At 41.6% G+C, this 15631-nt stretch overlaps 1 long non-coding RNA gene across 1 annotated transcript in view; it reads left to right on the forward strand.

Moving 5' to 3' along the window:
- LOC146062505 (uncharacterized) overlaps nucleotides 1-15083 on the forward strand; it is a 56094-nt gene extending 41011 nt beyond the window's left edge. Inside the window, exon 3 of the long non-coding RNA XR_014471363.1 lies at nucleotides 14668-15083. This is a non-coding gene — a long non-coding RNA (uncharacterized LOC146062505). The remainder of the gene's footprint in view (nucleotides 1-14667) is intronic.
- Nucleotides 15084-15631: the final 548 nt, after the last annotated feature.

Below are 15631 nucleotides of genomic sequence, written 5' to 3' on the forward strand. Positions count from 1 at the left end.
ATCCACTATTTCACATTGCATAATCCACCCGCACCCAAAAGTAGCTTTACTTCACCTTTTCCCACACTCCAACTCCCCCTCGGAGGTATATGTACTTAGCCAAATTCTTTCAACCACCAAACGCCTCCTGGCGCGCAACTGGCGAACCACCTCAGTCCCCCACTGGTCTGAGGTTGCGAATATAGTTCACTCCAATTATCAATTTGAAACTTCAGATTGTCCCCTTAACCTATTATCCACGATCCCCACCTTGAAAAAGTGTGCCCCTTGGGCAAGGTATAAACTGTCTCTAGGCGAAAATTAATCTTAGTGGGATTTATCAAAGATTATAACCAAGGCCCTTCATACTTGAGGGTCCTTCTATCGGGTTGTATCTTGATGATGTTTTGTAAACTGTTTTGGATGTCTTAACTGTATTTGACTCGGAAAGTACCATCATTGTAACCCAGCATTGTACCCCTCCCCTCCCCCTCCTTCTCTTTTCTCTGTACCCCCCCTCCCTTTTCTTTTACCCATAATTTCTTTGAAAATCAATAAAAATCTACAGTTGAAAAAAAAAAAAAAGAAATATAATGGATGATTAATAAACCCTTGAAAACCATGGTGCAATTATGTTAGCACAGCTGAAAATGGGTTTTCACATTAGAAAAGCTATAAAACTGACCTTCCTTTGAACTAGTTAAGTATACGGAGCATCACATTTTGTGGGTTCAGTTATACTCTCAAAATGGCCATGAAAAGAGAACTTTCATGTGAAACTTGACAGTCTATTCTTGTTCTTCGAAACTAAGGCTATTCCATGCGAGAAATTTGCAAAAAACTGAACATTTCCTACAATGATTATTACTCCCTTCAGAAAACAGGCTCTAACCAGTGTAGAAAGTGAAGTGGGAGGCCTCGATACACAACTGAGCAAGAAAGCAAGTACATTAGAGTCTCTAGTTTGAGAAATAGATGCCTCACAGGTCCCCAACTGGCAGCTTCATTAAATGGTACCCATTCAATGTCAGTGTAAATGTCTACAGTTAATTGAAGTGACTCCAGAATGCTGGCCTTCTAGGCAGAGTGGCAAAAAAAGCCTGGCCAATAAAAGGAAAATATTTATACAGTATGCGCAAAATAACACAGACATTGGACAGATGACGGTTGGAACAAAGTGTTATGGCCAGATGAATTGAAGTTTGAGGTGTTTGGATCACAAAGTAAAACATTTATGAGATGCAGAACAAGTGAAAGGTCGCTGGAAGGTGCCTGATGCCATTTGTCAAGCATGGTGGAAGTAATGTGATGGTCTGGGACTGCTTTGGTGCTGGTTAAGTGGGATATTTATACAAGGTAATAGGGATTTTGAATATGGAAGGCTATCACTCCATTTTTCAATGCCATTCCTCCTACAACTGGACAATGACCCAAAGCACACCTCCAAATTAAGCAAGAACTATTTGGGGAAGAAGGAGGCAGCTGGTATTCTATCTGTAATGGAGTGGCCAGCGCAGTCTCCAGATCTCAACCCCATTGAGCTGATGTGGGAGCAGCTTGAACGTATGGTACGCAAGAAGTGCCCATCAAGCCAATCTAACTTATAGGAAGTGCTTCAGGAAGCGTGAGGTGAAATTTCTTCAGATTACTTCAACAAATAAACAGCTAGAAGGCCAAAACTCTGCAATGAGAGAAGGAGCATTCTTTGACAAAAGCAAAGTTTAAAAGGCAAAATTATTATTTGAAACAAATTATTATTTCTAACCTTGCCAATGTCTTGACTATATGTTCTATTCATTTTGCAACTCATTTGATAAATAAAATTCAGTTTTTATGCAAAACACAAAACTGTCTGAGACTAGGAATCCCAAACTTTTGAACGTTAGTGTATATATATATATATATATATATATATATATATATATATATATATATAGATAGAGAGAGAGAGAGAGAGAGAGAGAGAGAGAGATAGAGATAGATAGATAGATAGATAATTGTTAATTTTAAACATTAATAAACATTTTTATTGCTTAAATAACATTGCTTAATGCCATACTTATGTTGGATGCACAGACTTTAATTCTGTAAATTATTCCAATATTTGACCCTGTACGGTTAATACAGCATTTAGGACCAGGGCTTAAAGTGAGGGGGAACGGGTGGAACTGAGTTCCACCACTTCTAATGGTAGGGGGAACTGAGTTCCACCACTACCACAGCCCTGAACAGTAATTTCAACAGAAAAGCCTGTCCCAGTGGTGGCTTCTTGCACGGCGTAAGTGATGTCATGCCATGGACAGTGAGCTACTGGAGTGACACAGGGCATTTAGCTTCTGAGGGACATGGACAGTGAGCTGCTGGAGTGTATAAGCAGCACAACTGTGTACATTATGTGTGTAAAGGGCACTACTGTGTGATTATTGGTGTGTAATGTGTATATGGTTATGCTACTGTGCGTTGTAATTTTTATTGGAGATACTATTGTGTGACCACACCCCTTCTTTATGGGACATTATGCCTTTCTGGGTGGTAGGGCACAAATTCCCTGGCACTGGTCTAGGCTCTACCTAATGAGGTGGGGGGGGGGGATTGCGGTGTTAGGGGAAAGGGAGTTCCACCACCCCTCCAGGACCACTTTAAGCCCTGTTTAGGACTAATATAAATAAATAGGAGCTCTGACCTTCAACCTTGTAAGCCTGCCTATAAAGAGGGATGAATCAGCCTTTGTGGCTTAGTGCCCCCCACCAATATCAGGAAACTGTTAAGTATTGGTTGTGCCTGTCCAATAAATCATTGGTTGTATAACTTTACAATCCTCCACTTTAAATCTGAACTTGGATTATGTACAGTATACCAACCTTCTTGAACCTGGTTTCACTAATGGTGTTCAAGCACATGCACAGGAGACAGGACGTCATATCAATGTTTCCAGACAATGCAGAAACAGCAGGGAGTGAGTGGAACTTACAGTATCTGTTTAAACATAACTCTCTACATTGAGCAAATAAGGAAACCTCAGAACCGTTCTTCAGTCCGCTTCTGTTTGAAGTTAGTCAGGGAACCTTTGGAGGAGCAAGCAATGTCTCAATCCTTGTAAATTCCAGTCAGAATACTTATTTTGGGAATTTGGTATGTGCACTTAAACTCATTGAGAACATTATGCAGCTACTTAATAAAGACGATGATCCTACTTGTGTCTGCCAATAAAAGGATTATGTCCTTACATCTTTCCACATTCATTTAAAATGATTGCCAGCCTTCAATTCAAAAATAATTAATTGCTTTCCTTAACCCATAAGATCATATATGGAACAATAATTATAAACTTTTTTTTTTTTGTTGAAATGGTAATTATTTCACTATATAAACGTAGCTATTGCACGCTGTATAACAACCCAATGTCATTATTTTGTTTTATTATACAACTTCTAGTTAATGAGTAGCACAGCCATATTCATTGTAGTATATCACAACAGCATAAATATACGAGGGTGGATCAATAAGTACCTGTGTTTGTAGACAGGTGGCGTTGTAGAGTAAAGTTGCCATTACTATCATGAATTACCATCTTTCAAACCACACCATACTAAATTTCACATTGATTCATAGGTTGATGTTTTTTTTTCCACCACGACAATACACCAGCTACCTCATCTGGAATTGTTGTGGCCAAATTGCATGAATTGCGCTATGATATTTTTTTTCCCTGCGAGTCATGTTTTCAGGTTAGGGAACAGAAAGAAGAAGGAAAAAGTGGTATACTCGAGATGGGGTACTCAGAGTAGGAACAGGCGCCCTGTGGGGTGTTGTGTCAAGCTGCTCCAACTTGAGGGGTGTCAACCCTCTACAGTGGGGGTGAAGAAAGGAAAAAAGAGGTGGAGTGCTGGAAACAGATCAATTGGATATTACAAAATTAATTTATTAAGAAAGAATTAAAATGAATTATTAATAAAAAAAGACATCAATAACATTAATAGTAATGTATGTATAAAAATTAGGACATGGAAGGATTATACTTATGTCTCTGGAATACTGCTGATATTATCCCATATGGATAATGGGCTCCTTGATCCAATGGATATGTACCCTGTGGAGATGGTGAAAGCAGATTGCCGTCTTGGAATGCAAAAATGACGCTGGAGGATGGTCTTATTCCCAAATTGATGTGGGGTCCTCACAATATTGCGAAATTTGTAATCCACAGTGGGTTAACTCACGCTGGAGGATGATCTGATTCCTGGGTGCAGGAAAAGTCCTCACAATGTATGCGGAAATAGGGGTCCACAGTGGATGAAAGTAGAAGTCCCAAACAAAGGGGGAGGCAGTCCAGAGTGTGGAGGCAATGGGGGGGGGGGGGGTCCAAGGGTGGGCAAGGAGTAAAAAGCAGCAGTGTACAGAGGTCCTTCAGAGTCCAAGTTAAAAGTAGCAAGTAGCAAGGCAGCACTTGCTACTTTTAACTTGGACTCCGAAGGACCTCTGTACACTGCTGCTTTTTACTCCTTGCCCACCCTTGGACCCCCCCCCCCCCCATTGCCTCCAAACTTCGGACTGCCTCCCCCTTTGTTTGGGACTTCTACTTTCATCCACTGTGGACCCCTATTTCCGCATACATTGTGAGGACTTTTCCTGCACCCAGGAATCAGATCATCCTCCAGCGTGAGTTAACCCACTGTGGATTACAATTTTCGCAATATTGTGAGGACCCCACATCAATTTGGGAATAAGACCATCCTCCAGCGTCATTTTTGCATTCCAGGACGGCAATCTGCTTCCACCATCTCCACAGGGTACATATCCATTGGATCAAGGAGCCCATTATCCATATGGGATAATATCAGCAGTATTCCAGAGACATAAGTATAATCCTTCCATGTCCTAATTTTTATACATACATTACTATTAATGTCATTGATGTCTTTTTTTTTATTAATAATTAATTTTAATTCTTTCTTAATAAATTAATTTTGTAATATCCAATTGATCCGTTTCCAGCGCTCCACCTCTTTTTTCCTTTAGGGAACAGAAAGAAGTCACAGGGAGCCAAGTTGGGCAAGTACGGTGGATGCAGCAACAATTCATAGCGCAATTCATGCAATTTGGTGGCAACAATTCCAGATGAGGGAGCTGGTGAATTGTCGTGGTGGAAAAAAAAAATAATACCTTTAAATCAATCTGAAATTTGGTATGGAGTTGTTTGAAAGATGGTAGTACACGACAGTATTACCAACTTTCCTCTGCAACGCCACCTGTCTTCAAACACAGGTACTTGTTGATCCACCCTCGTATATGATCAGTAAAGGCAACTCACAGGTTCAGTAACATTTGCTCTCATGACTCCTATAGGTCACCTTCAGAAGGGATGTTGCTATGCGCAACAAATCAGATTGGATCTATTATCAACAAGAATGGGCTACATAAACAAGAAGTAGATTACGATTGGTTGCCCATAGCAACAATCCATCTTTAATAGAACTCCCACCTTAGTAAATAACCCCCTTTCTGCACTGTGAGATTTTATATGTAGTCAACTGCAAAACTGATATATACAGTAGTTTCTTGCTAATGATGGAAGTGGTTCAAATGGAATGTGTATGGGTCGTTACTGCTCAACAGTGTCTAGGTCGGCAGACAAGAGGTCAAAAAAGAAAATGGTCAAAAGGTAGGCACAAGCAAAATGTTGTCATGAAAAAAGGTCGATATAGGAAAAGGTCGACATGAGTTTTCCACTTTTTTATGTTTATGTCGAAACAGTGGTCAACCTTTTGACTATCGACCTAGCCGGTGCCAACCTAATAACCACATCCCAATGGAACTGACTGCTTGGTACCAGCAAGGGAGCCTCAGGTTCTACTGTAGGTTCACTATGTGTACCAGTATTACATCATATAGCGCTAGTGGTGAACATTAAGGGAAATTGGCAGTAATAGGTCACAATTAGGAAATTGTGCTTGCCCAGAGCATGCACTCCAGAATGCCAGCCGCATGGCTTGCTGGGGCGCAATTCTAGAAGTGATGTAGATGGTCAGAGACCACTGCAATCCGCTGCCTTTGTGTTCAGCACATTTTAAAGTGCCCATTCACGTTTTTTTTTTACTAACATGGGAGTTCTACTCAGGATGGTATGTTGCTATGGGCAACCAATCAGATTCTATCTATTATCTTCTAGAAGTAAGTAGTAGATTCTGATTGGTTTATATGGGCAACATCCTATGTTCAATAGAACCCCCATCTTAGTAAATAAACCCCTCCGAGTCCATGTGGATGTATAAAAAAAGTCCACAAATATATTTTAAAAGAACATGAAACCCACATGTCAACTTTTTCACTTGTAGACCATTGCCATATCAACCTATTTCTTGCATCGACCTTCTGACCATGTTGAACATATTTACGGCGGACGGCACAGACCTGTTCACTAGGCTGAGAGTATATTCGGCCTAGCGAACAGGTCTGAAACAAGCCCTTAGTTACCAGCGCCGGATAATGTCTATGGCTTTTAAATATAACTGTGAGAACTTGAATGCAAAATACCCCAAGACTGAATTAATGAATTAAATAAAGTAGCGCTATTAGATTTCCATCCTTGTTTCACAACGTTTGAGGTCATTTAAGGACATTGGGAAATAGTTACCTTCATGCCACATTAGCTATTTACTTCTCATGGTCACAATCAACCAACTTTTCTCTTTAACATGGTAAGTGCTCATTAAAACCAGTTATTTGCAGGCACTTGGGTGTGGAATATATTATTTAGTCAGTAAATCGAGCACAACATTTTTTAAGAACAGAATAACCTTCTGATTGCATGTATTACTCAAACCATTTACTTTATTTTTGAATTGTTACTGTGGAAATGTAAAAAAATTGATTTTTTTCTAACAATAAAAATAATAAACATCTTAGTGATGACATTTTTTCAATGCTTCATTTCTTTCTGTGTGCCATGACCACTGAAAGGCAATTTCATTTTATGCATTTCAAAAATAGCTTTATGCATTTCAAAAATAATCTTTGTTTTGTTTCTTTTTGTATGAAGGGACCTTAATTTACTGCAGTGCACGAAGATCAGAGACACCACTATGGTGTCTCTGATCTGCGAGCTCCCTCTGCGGGAAGCAGGTGGGCAGCTGACATCCGCTGACATCAGCTGCCCGCCCCCCGCACCCACGCCACCGGCCTTTTTTCATGGGAACGCCATGCATTTTAATGGGAGCGCCCATAAAAGGCAATGCATTAGCATGTGCTAGGTGCGAGCTTGCACCCTGCATCTGCTCATGTGCAGAAATGTGCCTGCGCATGCGCAGACACAAAACATCGGTCCCCCATGTAAACCAATTATGTTAGAATCACCCCCTTAATGTGCCTTATGTACTGCTGCGTGATGGGCTGTGGAGGGTTCAATGATGCTGTTACCGCTAAACATGAGCGGTCTCCTCTCTCTCTCGCTGCTAGTGATACGTGTGGCGATTGCATTTATCATACCATGAATCTGCCTGACTTAGGCTGACAAATTTACTCCCTGTACCAAACGCATGACTGAGGAACATAGTACCCTTTCAAAAATATGTTTTGGGAGGACACATGACTATGCCCCCTGACATGGATATACCTCCATAACCTGGGGCTGATGCAGCTCTCGATGGCCCTGATAGGGGTTAGAAATTATCACTTTTACTACAGAAGAAAGCTGGAGAAGATGATTTCTGGAGTACCAATGTGCAGAAGGCGTGTCCAAAGTTCATGAACTCATGTTTGCATTGGCAAAAGGCATTAACCAGGGCTTTGCCATACCCTCTACTTGTCATGTTCCCCACCCAGTATCGGTGCCCAGTAGAACTTTCCGTGGTCCTTGATACAAAATGTGGTCAGTAGATGGTGTGTGTGTGTGTGTGTTCAGCAGTAGGAGGGAATTTATCAAAAGCAGACAGTTTACTCAATGACAGCTCTTTTTTAAATGAAAGCAGATAATAGGTGTATACTAAATGGTATAAAAAATCTGTATACTACCACAAGTGTAGGCTTCAGTCTGTTCTATGCATTTGATGTGGCCAGCACCAGCAATTGACAGTTAGTCCAATGGAAGGCTGCATGTGGGGATCCAAGAAGTTGCTATATTCAAGCCCAAATTTCATCCCGGCAACTCTGGATAAATTAAATATTGTTTATTCTCTATCAGTCTATAGCAGTTTATGGCAACTTTGCATGGCGAAACCCGGTGCATACAGCCGTGTAAAATGCTAATGGTCAACTGATCGGAGCAACAACTGAACAGCTCCGCTATACGCCCATCAGCACAGACGTCCAGCAAGGGGGTTCAGCAGAATTGAACTTGCCATAATAATTGTATGTAAAACACCAGAATAGAGACATTCATGGTGTGGTATAGAAGATCTACAGTATTTAGGTTGTCAGTAAAAAGGTTCGACACCAAATGGTCAAAATGCATTAGGCCGACAAGTAGGTCTAGAGGTACAAAATATTGAAAGGCGGAAGGTCAACAGAGGTTAAGGTCAAAGTTCAAAAGGCTGACAGGGTCAAAACAAGACAGTAATGGTCAACACACATAAATACAGTAGTTAGAGCTTTAGGGCTTAAATGTTGTATGTTTGTTAATATGTTACCACCATCAGTAGAAACCCATGGGGGGGGGGGGGGGGGTGCTTTACTTTCTAAGCTTCTGGCACTCGCCACAGGTTTCCATAGTCCACGTGGTTAGTAAATCAATCAAGTGTTACAAAAACTTGTTGAGCATTTGCACCTGTTTAGCTTTTGTACCTGTCAACATTGAGCACTGTCAATCTCATCTGTCAATCTTTCATACCTGTTGATCTTATGCATGTCAACCAGTCAGTGTTGGCATATTAACTGTTGACCTACCCATTGGTATATATTCAATTGATGCTGGATCCATTCCGAAATTCTTTTGCCGGAATGAATCCGGCATCCATTATTCAATGCAGCGGCCAAATCCAGATGTCGGATTTGGCAGCTGAATGATACGCACCCGGTCGGCACAGGGCCCGGGTGAGCGCTGTGGCAGGAGGCAGCGGGAGCCAGGATGGAGCCTGCACGGGGCTGTGTGAGCTGCTCTCACCCAGCAGTGGGTGGGTACGGTAGGCAGCAGGAGGGTGCGGGTGGCATCGGACAGGAAGACGGTGCCGTGTAAGCTTCTGCTTACATTTTAAACAGTAAAATGTATACCTTTATAAACAATTTGGTTCATTCATTGATATAAGCGCTGCCTAGACACGCCTTGTGCGAGTACTTTTTTCTTTCTACCAGTGGGGAGTGACTACCCTCACACCCAGGCAGCTGCTTACATTGCAGGATCAGCTCATTGTCAAAGCGCCTGATTATTCCTAGTGAATATTTTTTTAAGCTTCTGCTGCTCACCTGGCACTGTCCTCCCTGCCTCCACCTGGCATTTTTTTATGTCGATTGCGATTGACGGAAACACAGACAAAACCTTTCGACCTGCTTAAAAAAAATAGCTAGCATTGAATAGATCAGAACCCCTTCCAATCTACTCATGTCAAAAACTGCCATCTTTTCGGCAAGACAGCAGTTTCGACATGCATTGAATATACCCCACTGTCTATCTATCAGCCGAATACCAAAATAAGAAGGTGTTTCTCCTAAACTGATAAAAAAAATGCCAAGAAAGTCTAGGCGAGGCAAAGAGGGCTAAACAACAAAAGTACAACTAAATTATAACAAAGTGAAAACAGTAAACAAATGCCCTTACCGCAGCGTGTTTCATATACAATAATTACATTACCTTTTGATTTAGAGTTTAAAGTAAATAATATTTAGACATCTAAAACATACTCCAGACAAATGAGAAGCCTCTAGATGCGTTTGTATGAGATGCTCAAGAGCTCTACAAACATGAAAGCGCCACCTCAATTAGGTCCATCTTCATCTGGGAAAAGAAACAGCGAGTGAGGGCTGAATATATTAGATAATGCGTACTCACAGAGGAGCATTCTTTTACTGAAAGAAAAATTTCTAGATAAGGAACCTAAAGCTGGCCTCAGAGTTTCTCTCTGTTAATTTTATTTGAAAATGTTTAACTAACTGGGAGTAGATATCCATATTTAACAAAGACATAATTAATGTGAGCAGTTCTTTTTTCTTTTTTTTTTTTCTCTGCTCTCAGAATACATCATAATAAGCCATACAAGAACAGGGAAACGTAGGTTTAGAGGAACTCGTTTAAGGACTAAGCATTGACCTGTAGGATTTCATTAAACCATCGGAGCTAAGAAAAAGAATTGACAGTAGTAAACACTGGGCCGAATTAAGCCAATTTTTAAATGCAAATTGTAATCTGCAGATGTCGAGGATGATATATTAAATATATATATGTCTATCGTTTGTTCAGCAGAATATCAGACATTTGAAATGTAAATTTTAGAGAGAAAATCCAAAACGGTTCTAGGATTCCTTGAAACAAATGGATACTTAATAAAATATAGAAATGGAGCAATCCACAAAGCAGCAGTTTTTCTTTTTTCCTTTAAGTGTTTAAAAACCATAAATCTTTGTTCCATAATAAGCATTACATATTACAGATTGAGCCTTTCAAAGTAAGTTGTTTAATTAAGATAATAGGCTTGAAAAGTATATTTAATAAGCTGGGGTGGGGTATACATTGGTTAAGAAGTTACATAAAAGTATGTGTATTTTTAAGAGCTGGAACATAATATACTGTAACGACAGACCTCCATGTGTATAAGAATGTCTGTTACTGTTATATATTGGTTATATGGTAACTTGTTTTCTATATTGGTTTCCCCAAATAAATTAATTTAAGGTGTGATTATAATTCATAATAGCACAGCTTAAGTGTAGGGACATAACTAGAGTGGTGTGACCAGGACCGTTACCTAGGGTGCAAGGCACCCATGAGATGGTCACCATGGCTGCCTTCCATTGCTCCAACAGTGCCCTTTCAGTAGCCTGGATACCTCTGCTCCACATATCCTACTGGACCTCTAGCATCTGATTTCCACACCATGATACTGGAAATGCCAGAAGTGCTGGGTTGCCAGCAGCCAGCATGGTGGCATTGATTGTTGGGGCCACAGAAAGGGAGGCTTGAGCAGCATAAACCCCCAGGTAAAGAGTATAAGACCCCTGCTAATGAGCATGAAAGGGGTAATGTGTCTCAGGCATCAGGGGTGCTGATTTACATTTCTTCCGGCGGGGGCTCCCACAGACACCCCCCGCGCGCAAAGTAAAATATGCTCGCAAAGTAAATAGTGCTCGCAAAGTAAATTATGACATGTGTATGTGATCATGCTGCACAACCCCACCTGGCCAGCCCCATCAGCTGTGGAGAACTGCAGTGATGGCACCTGTTCTGCAGCCGAGAGGGCTCATTATCACTGCTGCTGGGAAATGGGACTATTTGGGACATGAATGCTGTGACGGGAGTACTCCTGCTGCGGCTCTGATTGGACTCTCTGGATAGGAGGAGGGTGAGTTGGCTGGTTGGTGGGGGGGGGGGGGGCATGGCATGATGTTATTTTAGCCCATGGGAATGGGTGTAAAAAGTTTGAGTGAAATACTTTTTTTCACCAACTCAAAAAAAATATTATTTAATTATTTAATCCTGAATAAATGGAATGAAAAAATGCTAAAAAATATTGCCCTCCCTACACAGTGCATCATATTCTAAGTACTTCCTGTGTTATGTCATGTGACTGTTGCCAGGGCCACCGACAGGGGGGTGCTATGGGGACAACTGTCCTGGGCCGGGCCTCTCTGACAGAGGGTAGTGCACAGGCAGTGCTATCCCCAGCACCCCCACCCCTTCACTTGTCTAAACTGCAGTGCCGCTGAGTCACAGCCCGCCGCACTCCTGCCCCCTCATTCTACTGCGGCACTGGACCGCGGTTATTATATGCAGCCCGCCCCACCGAACATACTGTATACAAAGCCCCATGGGGTGGCCGGAGCACGGCGGCTACATATTTATTGCGGCGCAGACTCCTGCGTGAAGCTTAGATTGCTCCACACAGGAAGCCACCGCCCCCCACCTTGCGGCATGATGTAATGATGTCACGCCCCACGAAACATATGAGGAGCTGGCTCTGTACTCTGGCCTGTCTCACACACGAGCCTGCCTGGACTCACTGTAGAGAAGAGCTGCTGCACATTAACAGGCTCAGGCAGCACAGTGACGTGCAGCACAGCCGCCCCAGTCCAACCTTGCACTGCCTGGTGGACTGCTGGTGTGTGGTGAATCTGATTAAGAAGGTAATAAAAATAGCAATCATCATTAAAGTGGGGGGGTGGCTTGCTATTTTGTCAGTCCTGGGCCCCACAATTTCTGATGGCAGCCCTGACTGCTGCAGCCACACGATGAACACACTAGAAATATGACTGGTCTCCCTGACTGTGTGTAGGTGAGGCCTATGTATAGGACTGTGGTAAGACGATTTCCTTTAGTAAACAAAAGTGTTCTACAATTTTCTTTTGGTCTTCAGTTTTTTGACAGGTTTTTGTAAGTGTATTTTTGCGGGTGAGGTATGGTGGTGATTGAGGGGTATTTCAGAGGGTGAGAAATGTAAGTGCATTGATCACATATTTTTTCCTCACCAAACCATCACCTCTGCATTCCTCATTACCTCAATAGACATCCTGGTGTCTGTCTCATGGTGCACCCTAAACTTGAACCCAGGAAGATGTTAGTATAACTTACTCCTTCTGCTCTTTGGTGGCTGCAGAAGCAGGGAAGCATGGAGTAGGGCAGAAAAGCTAGCAATCAGAATCACTTTTTTGCCAAGTATATCAGTGCACATGCATTGATATCACAATGGCAGCATCAGCCATTACTGTGGAGCATACACTGTATGCACCAGTTGACATTAGGGGTCATGTGGGGGGGGGGTGTTACCCTGGTTTGTGGGGTCCCACATGGGAGAGAGGTAAATAGCCTGGTTGGCTTCCTTGTTTGGGGGCTAGATACATGGCTGTGGCATGTAGACCGAAATTACATGCAATTCCCTGTTTAATGTCCCTCTACCTCTAGAGCCCTCTAAACCTAGGGTTCCAGGATGGATGTACTCTTTGTACATTCCTGTCACTGGGCCTGCATCAATCTGATTGCAGCTGCAATTAGGGAGGTCAACCCAATGCCATTTTTTTTTCAATCATGGTAGTCAGGATTGATAAACACTCAATCCCAGGATTCCCAGGATCCCCGGATTAAGTTGGTGGTAGCACTGGCAGGCAGCAGCATCACTAAGTGGCTGCACTACATACTCTTCTCCCATTCCCCATTCCTTATTTCTCTCCTTATATCTCTGTCTACCCACTCAGTCCTTATCTCTCTCTTCCCATCCCACCCCTCACCCCCCCAGTACTGGTCACGATTTTTACCGATATCGATTGGATGCGAGCTCCCGTGGTTTATTTTGCTAAATCTTCTGATCTTTCTAGTGTGTGGGCACCTTCCGACTCCCTTACCTCTGTTCCTCTCAGCGACTGTCTGGGCTAATGTGTGTGTGCCTGTGACACTGCTGTGCAGCTGTGCAGCCAGACCTATGATGTGATGTCATGCCAAGCACAGCCAATGCTGCAGGGTCAGTGCTGCCTGGCATTAACATTTAAAAAAAAAACAGTGAAAAAATTGGAAGCTCCAACCCCAGGATTCAAATGTTGCTAATTTTAGGACAGAATCCTGTTATACTGACACTCAAAATCCTGGGATTGGCCACCCTAGATGCATTGATGCCAAATTCAGCAATCTTATCCTATTCATAGCATTGGGATTCACTACTAGTTGTCCACCTTAGGCTACTGCCCATTCTGCCAACTCACTGACGTTGTCCAGACTAACAACATATGCAATTATATTGGCAATGTTTCAATAATGACAACAGGTAAAGGTAGAGATTACAGAACTGTACAATATTATTTGTTGAACTGTAGATATTCTATAGTTAATATTTAAATATCTTCTATTTTCTTCCTTTTGTCTCTAATACATCCGGGAGTTGGCAAGATAAATTGACTTTCCAATTGTTACTGGATTTTTAAGGTAATAATTTGCAGTTACACATTTCAAAAATAACAATATTTTATCCGGGTTGTAATAATGTTAATTTGCTTCGGTTTTCTACCCTTATTTTTAAACACAGATAAAGCAAAGCATACAAGTGGCTATTTATAATGTCTATTAACACGCTCTAAATTATGTTGCAAAATTAAAAACTGCATGTTACATGGACATGCATACTAATCAATTCTCTTGGCTGGTGTGGGATAATAAATCCGAAATTAATTCATCATGTTAAGTGGACACTTAAGCAAACACTAAAAAGAATTGTATTATTTTAGAGATGGAGTGGAGTGGTAATGTAAAAAGATGGAGGGGTATTCTTACAAGCTTGTGTATCTGTGATGGGGATTTATGCAATAGGGATCAAAGTAAATAGGTAAATGACTGATACCACTCTGTTTAAAGGGGTTCTAGGTAAACTATACAACGTAGTCTGAAGGTGATTAATTGCATTGGCATTTAAACCCATTGGATGACGCAGTCAATGTTGCAGTACTGTACATTGTAGACCACTCTGCTGTGCAATAGGATGATGGTACTGAAAATAACAATGCCTACTGTATCTTTAATAATAACAAAAAAGTTTTACAAGTTTTTTATTTTTTTTATTCTAGCCGAGTGCCCTGAAAGCATTATAAACAAACAAGCCTCGCAGATGTCAGCAGGACATAATAGATGACTTCCGGGCGTGTGGAAAATAACAGAAAGCATTCATGCAAAAGTGAAGGGGGCATTGTTTTTGCCCTGTACGGCACCATTTCTTAAAAGCTTTTAGGGTACAAGTAAGTCATTCTGCTGGAGCCGTAAGAAGTAGAAAAGAAAGCCAGAGACATACAACTCATATTCTCATGTCAAGGAGAACAATTAAGTTAGTTTAGTTCGTTACAAAATGATTTATTTCCGAGCCGGTGTGTACTGTAGGTACAGCATACACGTATTAGGGCATATGTCACTAAAGTGCTCATTCACAGTTTATTATAAAAGTTACCACTTGGCATATTCCAAACTACAATTCTGCACACGGACAAGTACATACACGCAGGCATGAATTTAGTGCATAGAGAGGCACCAGTAATAAAGCAAAACAGCAATCATCATCATCCTCACATTCATAACTGTGCACATCTTGAGTAAGCCTACATTTTATACATGGTAAAGATACATTTTAAAGATAGATGTGACCCTAGACCAGAGGTGTTCTTGGCCTGCACTGCACAGTAGTGCACATGTATCGGAACACTACTGATCCACCTCTCAGAAGGGGCTGCAAGTGCAATATATGATCAAAAGGACCAGTGTCCAACTCTATCTCGCACCATACTGTACGTGTGCCAATTATGCATCCAACTTACATATCAGACCTCTGCTAAAATTCCGTTCTCCACAGTATTCTGGTGTTTTTATCATTTCTTAGCAGCTCTCAGGCAGTCTAAGCCAATGCATCTGCCTAATCCCACCTTTTGGTAGCAGGCATTTTATGATTATTATGTGTATAATAAAATTGCTTTGTAGCTTGAACACAAGCCGAAATACTAAACAGCATGGACGGTGTAATGGTTAGCGTTACTGCCTCACAGC

The sequence above is a fragment of the Crinia signifera genome, chromosome 3 (assembly GCF_055691185.1).
Source record: "Crinia signifera chromosome 3, ASM5569118v1, whole genome shotgun sequence".
Taxonomy (NCBI): Eukaryota; Metazoa; Chordata; class Amphibia; order Anura; family Myobatrachidae; genus Crinia; species Crinia signifera.